The following is a 10,293-nucleotide window of genomic DNA, read 5'->3' as shown; positions in this document are numbered from 1 at the left end:
AATTTCCATAACTCCCATATTATCTAAAGTTTTTGAACGTCTTCTGGCAAAACGTCTTAATAGGTTTGCTGAAGGTAATCATCTATTCCCTAGTTTGCAATTTGGTTTTCGGAAAGGCCTTGGAGCATGTGATGCCCTTCTTACAATCTCCAATGCAGTACAGAAATCCCTCGATTGTGGTCGGGAAGTTCGTATGATTGGCCTTGATTTTAGTGCTGCCTTTGACCGTGTTAATCATGAGGCCCTTGTTTTCAAACTGAAACAGTTGGGAGTGGGTGGGTCGTTTCTTAGCATTATTATTGATTTTTTAAGTAGTAGATCTCAAAGAGTTGTTGTTAATGGCACCATAGTGAGTATAGTAATGTGATATCCGGTGTTCCACAGGGGTAGTGTTCTTGGCCCATTACTTTTCATACTATATACACATGACATGTGGTTTGGCCTAGAAAATAAGCTTGTTGCATATGCAGATGATGCTACTCTCTTTGCATCAATTCCATCCCCTGAATGTAGATCTGGGGTTGGTGAATCCCTTAATAGAGATTTAGCTAAAAATTAGTGCATGGTGCAAATTATGGGGTATGAAGTTGAATCCTAACAAAACTCAAAGTATGATTGTAAGTAGGTCAAGGACGGTGGCTCCTCAACATCCGGATCTCAGTATTGATAATGTTTCTTTAAATTTGTATGACTCTTTCAAAATTTTAGGCGTGATTCTTGACAGCAAATTTACTTTTGAGAAACATATAAGGTCTGTGTCTTCTTCAATTGCACAAAAAATTGGCTTATTGAGAAAGTCTTTTAAGATATTCGGTGATCAATCTATTCTGAAGAAGTGTTTTAATTCTTTTATTCTACCTTGTTTTGAGTATTGTTCTCCTGTCTGGTCTTCAGCTGCTGATTCTCATCTTAATTTGTTGGACAGAAACTTACGGTCTATTAAATTTCTTATTCCTGATCTAGATATTAATCTCTGGCACCGTCGATCAATTAGTTCATTATGCATGTTGCATAAGATTTTTCATAACTCTGACCATCCTTTACATTCAGATCTCCCTGGACAATTCTATCCTGTTCGTAATACTAGGCAGGCAGTTAATTCTAATAGCCAGGCCTTCTCCATCATAAGACTCAATACTACGCAGTACTCTAGAAGTTTTATTCCAGCTGTTACCAAGTTGTGGAATGATCTTCCTAATCGGGTTGTTGAATCAGTAGAACTTCAAAAGTTCAAAGTTGGAGCAAATGCTTTTTTGTTGACCAGACGGACATGAGTCTTTTTATAGTTTATATATGACATTTTTGTTGTTGACGTTGTTAATAGTTTATATATGATATATCTCTTTTGACATTACTTTTTTTAGAATGATTTATTGTTAATTTGTTCTCTTCAGTTATTTATTTCCTTATTTCCTTTCCTCACTGGGCTATTTTTCCCTATTGGAGCCCCTGGGCTTATAGCATCTTGCTTTTCCAATTAGGGTTGTAGCTTGGATAGTAATAATAATAATAATAATAATAATCGGGGAATGATTTGAATATTACCTTCATTACATGAAAATCACTTTTGATTGACATTCAAACCCGTTTGTTCAATGAAAAATGAAGAACTGAAATGTATGTCGGAATTTGCTAAGGATTTAGATTTCCAATTTTCCCAATTTCCTTTTAGTTTTCAATTAGTTTCATTGTACTCTATTTATTGAGTCAATTGAAATATAATTTTTTCTTTGAGTATTTGTATGTTATATTTAGATTTTATATTTATGAATTAAATGTAATTTTTTCTATACAATAAAAAATTTAAATAATAAAGCAAGTTGTGCAGATGCTCACACATAAATACACTATATATATATATATATATATATATATATATATATATATATATATATATATATATATATATATATATATATATATATACATATATATATATATATATATATATATATATATATATATATATATATATATATATATATATATATATATATATATATATATATATATATATATATATATATATATATATATATATATATATATATATATATATATATATACATATACATATATATATATATATATATATATATATATATATATATATATATATATATATATATATACATGTATATATATATATATATATATATATATATATATATATATATATATATATATATATATATATGTGTGTGTGTGTGTGTGTGTGTGTGTGTGTGTGTGTGTGTGTGTGCGTGTGACTGTGTTTATATAATTAATTGGTTGTAAATAAATCAAACTAACTAAGGGTGTAAGAATGATCTACAAGGATTTCAATTTCTTGGAGCGGGTAACTTCAAAATAAAACGGGAAAGGTTGAAAATTTGATACAATCATGGAATTGGGCACAACGGTTTTTCTTGTCCTTCTGTCTCATCATCAACTCCCTGACACACAAAATATTGCCATTTTCCAAAGATATACGATCAGCCATGACATTGACTTTACACGAATAGCAGTAATGCTGCCCATTAACTTAATAGATATTGGAAATATCATTTCCATTGACCATTTGCATCACCATGTTGCCTGACAGGCGTGTACGTGTACAATACGGAAGTGCCTGGCTAAATAAAGACAAAAAATGAAGATGATTAAGTGGAGTACAGACAAGAGGCTTGTGCAAGTGCTTTTACTGAGCTTGAGCTGTACATAAGAGGCAAGCAGTTTACTACAGATGGGTTTTGCTATTTTGTGATGGTAGAACTTTATGATTTGCACAAATGGACTGCAACAGCTAAATGTTGATGCTTCCTTTGTGCACCAAACAAGGTTGGAAGAACAGATACGTGTCACGGCATGTGATTATAATAATGCTCTAATCATGGACAACTAGCCAAGATTTTGAGGAAGAAAATGCTTGAACATGAGAAAGACTTCGATGGAAACTTAACAGCAGACACTAGAAGACAATGTGTACCAAGGAGTTTGTTGGAACTTGCAAGTGTACTGCAAAATTGCGTGTTATAAAATCCCAACTTGAATATAGAACATCATCTACTGCTCAAGCTTTAGCACAACTTTTTGTACTATTGGAAGAACCCAACATCTTCATCATTTACCTTGGTCTTTCGGTCTTTACAAAAACAAGAAAGCATCAATTAATTAATACAGTTAATTAACATAGAATCAGCATCAGCTAAGATAGAGCTCTGGAACTGACTAAAGGTTAAAAGAAACAGTTGCAGCAAGGTCTGTGGATGAATAAGTACTTAGTCTCACTACACTACCGAAAGGAAAGATTACAACTTATGCTGTTGACAATCTGAACCATAGTCCAAGTGCCACTACTGCACAAACAGCCTTCCATATGACAGGTATATCTTGTTTCAGTTGCCAAGCACTGACAAAAAGGGCAAGGACCGAAACTTTTGCCAAAATCCTTCAAAGTGGAACAATTGAAAAATACTACAGATATATTGCAGGACACCAACATGTTCAAGAAACAGCTCATTATGTTGCAATGGTGAAAGATATAGTCCAGGAGCCAAAGGGGTGTTTGCATCCATTTTATGTCCACAAAATTACCCACCTGATTTTGATAGTGGAGCACCTTGGACACATTTTTAGCGAGGGTGTTTGTTCTGAAACCCGGCAGTAATGCAGATATTCAGTAGTTTGTTAGAAATGCTCTGATGCAAAATCGCTCCAAAAGTTAGGGGTACGGGAAATTAAAATTACCACAACATTGCACACAATTAACCTATGGTTTTGTGTTGGTGCTTAAATTGAAGCTAGTTTAGTTATCTACAACATGAAAACAAGTTCAAGGTCATCAGATGAAAGTCAAGGTCACCAGAGGTCAAAGTATGACGTAATTTTACTTATGCTTGAAATTAAGACTTTCTTTCATTTGAAGGCCAACAAAAAAACTCATGATGATATAACTGTTTATTTGAATGCACATCTGAATACCATACAATATTAGGTAATTTTAGAAAAAAGAATTGAAGTCTCTAACACAAATAGTAGTCCTTTGAGGTTGAGTTGAAAATAGCAAAAATTGGCAAAATTTCTCAATTGCATCCCTTACCCACCTGGTTTTGATAGTGGACCTCATTGGACACAATTTTAGTTGGGGTGTTTGTTCTGAAACCCGGTAGTAATGGAGATATTTACTAGTTTGTTAGAATTTGATTACTTAAATTTTTTTAACAATTTGTAATTTTAATACTTAATTTATCAAAAAAGCATTTTTAGCAAAAATATCTTAGCTAGTATCGTTGAATTATAATACCAAGGCAAAAAAGTAAACCATACACTTTTCCTATATGTGACCGATTAAGGGTTAATGCTCTTTTTTTTTCTTTTCAGGACCGACGAGTACATAGGGACATCATCAAGTATGGCGAATATCCCAAGAAAACGGAGACGAACAGCTTCACCGATACCTAGCCAATCCACTGATCCTGAGAGGTGCATCATATGCCAAAGAGATGAACCCAACCTTAATACATCAGGGACAGAGAATGGCAGATTAGCAGTAATCCAAGCTGCTGGCATTAGAGGGGACTGTGTGTTAGAGAGACTGAATCATGTTGATCAGGCGAAGTTTGTCTACCATGTTAATAATGATTGCTACAAACAGTACACACACAAAAGGAATCTTGAGAGATTGCAGCTGGCAGCAACATCTGACGCAGGTGCACAGCAGAGTACCTCATCTGGTGGTCAGATGAGGAGACGTTTCTCAACTGCAGCACGGGATCCAGCATCACATGCAGAAAATGTTGACATCTTCTCCAAGCCGTGCTTCATATGTGGCCATGTAAAACACAACAATGTATACAAGAAGTGGCGAATCTCGGAGGAAGGCCGTGCAAAGTCCTTCCTGAGAGCTGCACTGTCTCTTCAGGATGAAGTATACACGCGAACCAGTGACTTGCAAGATCCAGATGCTGTGTTTGGGGCAGATTTGTACTGTCACAATGACTGCATTCCCAAACATATCTTGAAAGGAGAAAGGCAGTCCTCCAAGTCTGCGTTGCCGTCCATTGGTCAAAAGAAGCTGGATATATTTGCAGATGTAATGAAGAACATTGAACCAGGTTTGAACTCTGGGAGGTGCAACAACTTGTCATATGAATCTGATAGTTGCAATAAAGTGGTACAGAGTGGTGATCAAGATGTCACTGCCTTCAGAAACAGGGATGTGAAACTGTATTTGCTAAATATGTGCAGTAATGATGTGTCATTCTTCACCCCTCAAAGTGCAAAGGCCCCTACAATCTTCTTCAAGAATAGTGCTGTAGATAGTATGCCACAACACTCTGATAGGGAAATGTCTTCAGATATACTAAAACAGTGTGGTTTATTGTTAAGGAATTGTTTCTTGAAAGAGGACTTTGAGCTCAATGACAAATTTTGTGACGCCAATGAACTTGAGAAAGCGTACAGAGACATAGCAATTCCAGATGAAGTTGCCGAAGTGTTCTCAACATTGTTTGACTTTGATGTGAAGTGCAATTAAAATGACCATTACAACTCACACCATAAAAACCTGGATGACTGTGACATTTCTCATGGAAAAATGAGAAAAATACTCTCTGTTTATCAGGTCATGTTTTACATAGTGAACAATGGTAGAAAGCGCACTCCTCTGCACATGCTGAACTCAGAAGCAATATACAATGCTTGCAGGTCAAAAACTCTCATCTCAAGTTTCAATCGGTTTGGACTTGCAACCAGTTATGATGAGGTTCTTCGCTATCATTGTGATATGGCTTCATATATCACTGAATCGAATCGGGGTCAGGTCCCTCTTCCCAGTCAGTTTGATCGAAGTAGATTTACTATTGGCGCATTTGACAACTTTGATCATGAAGAAAACACTTTGTCTGGAATTGGTGGAAGTCATGACACTGTGTCTATCCTATTGCAGGACAAACCAGCTGGTACATTAGGGAATAGTAAACCAAATATGTCCCAAACTCAGGTCCAATTGACCTGAATGATATGTCACCTGGAACACCATTACCAGTCACCATGAAATCATTCTGGGCTTCATCTATGAACAAAGCAAAGCTCCAAAGGTTAATTCGGGAGCACATTTTGGAGAACCCAATGCAAACAGCAGACATAGTGGTGAGTGCATTTGGACTTAGTGAAACCAAACCATGTAGAGGTGTTTTTAATGATATCAGCATCCAACTACCTGAACTAAATCACAGAATTGAAGGGGCCGACGTGAGAATGATCCCACATGCCCTGCATGCTGTCAAGGGTGGAGCTTCAAGAATCATCTTATTGTCAAATGACACAGATGTCCTGGTACTTGAACTTCATTACTGGAATCTCTTGAGAGCTTATGGCCTCAAGGATAAGAGCAGGTGTGGGAAATGCAACCAGACACATACCACTGCATACCTTGGCAGAGAAGATGGACCCTGAGATCCGCAAAGTCATACTACCACTCCATCACCTTACTGGTTGTGATTCATCAAGCAAATTTGGAACTAAATTTTCTGGTTTGAAAGCAAAGCCTGCTCAATATCTCTGTGAATTTGGGAAGGATCCAACCAATAATGACTTTGCGGCAGTTGAAGAGTATCTTGTGAACGTCTTCAAATCTGGAACACCGTGTAAATCAATGGACCAGCTGAGGCATCATCTCTACCATCACAGCAAGAACACCATATTAGACCTTCCTCCAACTAGTCGCTCAGTTAAAGGACACATACTTCGAGCGTTCTATGGGACATACTTGCAGTTACACTGCCTTGACAATGCAGAACTAAACCCGTGCGAGTTTGGCTTCTATCAGGATTACTGTGCTCTGCTGCCCGAGAGAATGCAGATATTACTTCCAAATGATTTTCCACTCCCATGCAAATGTTCTGCCTGTGCTACCCAGCGCTGTCCTTGCAGACAAAATCACATTACATGTTGCCCCTAATGCAGCTGCCAGTCAAACAACACAGGCTGTAGAAATCCGGTATCATAGAATCGTTTCACTAGTAAATAGGTTTCCTGCATGCAACTGATATGCTTCTAAAATGTTGGTGTAAAGGTTGATGGAAAATGATTTTTGTACCCTTCTTATCATATCTGTTATGTTAAATGATGTTCCTGTGCATTGCCGTATGTCTGTCTTTTGCATGTATGTAATTGGCAAAAGTTGCCGATTTTCGCTATTTTCAACTCAACCTCAAAGGACTACTATTTGTATTAGAGACTTCAATTACCTAATATTGTATGGTATTCAGATGTGCATTCAAATAAACAGTTATATCATCATGCGTTTTTTTGTTGGCCTTCAAATGAAAGAAAGTCTTAATTTCAAGCATAAGTAAAATTACGTCATACTTTGACCTCTGGTGACCTTGACTTTCATCTGAAGACCTTGAACTTGTTTTCATGTTGTAGATAACTAAACTAGCTTCAATTTAAGCACCAACACAAAACCATAGGTTAATTGTGTGCAATGTTGTGTTAATTTTAATTTCCCGTACCCCTAACTTTTGGAGCGATTTTGCATCAGAGCATTTCTAACAAACTACTGAATATCTGCATTACTGCCGGGTTTTAGAACAAACACCCTCGCTAAAAATGTGTCCAAGGTGGTCCGCTATCAAAATCAGGTGGGTAATTTTGTGGACATAAAATGGATGCAAACACCCCTTGGCTCCAGGACTAATACCAAGAGCAGCGACACAGTTTCTAAATACTGAGCAAATCCTAGCTCTACCAGTTGATCAGCAGGTATTTGCAATTGCTTAACAAATCTAATGAGAATGGACGGAACATCGGAGGAATACGAAAAGAAGTACTTGGAGACATCATTGAGAGGAAAAATAATTGCTGCAAAGTGGATGATGTGATAAAGATCCCATATAATTTCCACATTACGAAAATAAAGTTTAAAACACCAAAGATTCATATATACATATATATATATATATATATATATATATATATATATATATATATATATATATATATATATATATATATATATATATATATATATATATATATATATATATATATATATATATATATATATATACCATTTTACATTATTAGGCATTATGTTATTTAAGATTCTACTTAAAAAATAATTCAATATATAAATGGCCAAGTACTGGAGATAAGGGGTTTCCCATGGCCATATTAAAGGTTTGTACATAAAATTTCCCATTGAATTTAAAATTAAAAATTTTTATACAGAGTTTTATTAATTCTATTCAATAGCCTCTTATCTAAGGTTTCAGATAGAAATTCCAACACGTCATCAATAGGTACTTTAGTGAACAATAAGACTACATCAAAACTGACAAGGCTACAGGTACAGTTCATCCGTACATTATTTATGTTCATAGTAAACTCTACATTTATTTTTATCTATATTTGAAACTGAAATGGTGCCAACTAAAGTGTTGATGATATTCACAAGGTACTTTGATAATCTTATATGCTGCTGAAGCTACATAACTAATTTTTGGCCTAGCTCGATAATTTGGCTTATGGCTTTTAATAGTCCCATACATATATGGTAACGTTGGTGAGTTTTACAAACCATTCTTATCAGATCTGCATTCCCTTTTAGGAATTCTTTCACTATTTTGTTGTTATTACTATTCACAGACTCAATAGGATTTATTCTTAATTCCATGTATGCACTTTCATTACTCAAGAGGTTTTCCATTTTTCCTATATAATAATTTTTATCCAAGATTACAAGTACTCAAAATTTAACAGTTTTTATCAGTTTCATATTAACATCTTCCTTTCACTCGGCAATTGCTTTAACGTTTCTTTTGGGGTAATTTGGAATCACTAGTTCTATCACATTGCTGTATATAATCATGTCTGTCTCCAACCGGAATATCATTGAATTTTTCCCGATTCCAGACTCCTTTTTTTAGTAATTTCTACACTACTCACTATACTTGATGTCATGGAGAAATTTAAACCGTATCCCAAGGCACACTTCATATTCTTATCAATAAAATTTTATTTGACAGGTTAACCACACCATCTTAATTAAATAACGATTGCAGTCCACAAGCTTCTTTCTATTGATAAATTGGTCTTCCTGTCATGTTTTTTTTTTTTTTTTTTTTTTTTTTTTTTTTTTTTTTTTTTTTTTTTCATAGCAGAGATCCCGGAGTCTTTCGTATCTATCAAATCCGTTGGTGTTGAGGCTTCAAAATGCCTCTTTTTTTTCTTGCCAGCTTTTCAAACGAATTTCGGTTTTTAGTCTAAATTACATTTCTATGTTTTTCTTATACGTTTCTCTTTATCTCGTCAAACGGTAGAAGTGTTGGAAGACCCAGGCCTACATGGTTGAGGACTATGGGGCGTGAAGTAGGAAATGATGAATCGAGGAATATTGATTTTCAAGCTCCTCTAAAAAAAAAAAAAACACGAAACAAGTCCGGATTTCATCTAATATTTCCTATTTTCATTTTCCCTGTGGTCCCTTTGCATCTGAGTAACACGTTTCCTAGTGATTTTTACGCGCATGTATATATATATATATATATATATATATATATATATATATATATATATATATATATATATATATATATATAAAGTATATGTATGTATATATATATATATATATATATATATATATATATATATATATATATATATATATATATATATATATATATATATATATATATATATATATGTATATATATATATATATATATATATATATATATATATATATATATATATATATATATATATATATATATATATATATACATATATATATATATATATATATATATATATATATATATATATATATATATATATATATATATATATATATATATATATATATATATATATATATATATATAAATAAATATACATATGCATGTACACATGTCCTAATTCAACCTTTTCCCCTCAACACAGGTGGGTGAAATACTAGAAGTCTTCTTTGTCTTTTATTATTATTACTATTATTATTATTATTATTATTATTATTATTATTATTATTATTATTATTATTATTATTATTATTATTATTATTATTATTATTATTATTATTATTATAAGCTTTTGTCTTCACCCTCCCAAGTAAAGCACAGTCAGGGTTGCTTAACTTCACTGTTTGGAAGATTAAATAAATTTCAAACTTATGAGTGTGTATGTTTGCGTGTGTGCAAGCGAAGGGAAGTTTGAGTGTTATAATGATTGTTCTAGAAAGAAGAGAATGCATCCAGAATCACTGTGTATGGCTTTAGTTGAAAGTCACTTATATATATGATGCCATTA

Source organism: Palaemon carinicauda, chromosome 10 (assembly GCF_036898095.1).
Source record: "Palaemon carinicauda isolate YSFRI2023 chromosome 10, ASM3689809v2, whole genome shotgun sequence".
Lineage (NCBI taxonomy): Eukaryota > Metazoa > Arthropoda > Malacostraca > Decapoda > Palaemonidae > Palaemon > Palaemon carinicauda.
The sequence above is the reverse complement of the archived record's forward strand: the minus strand, read 5'-3'. Positions refer to the sequence as shown.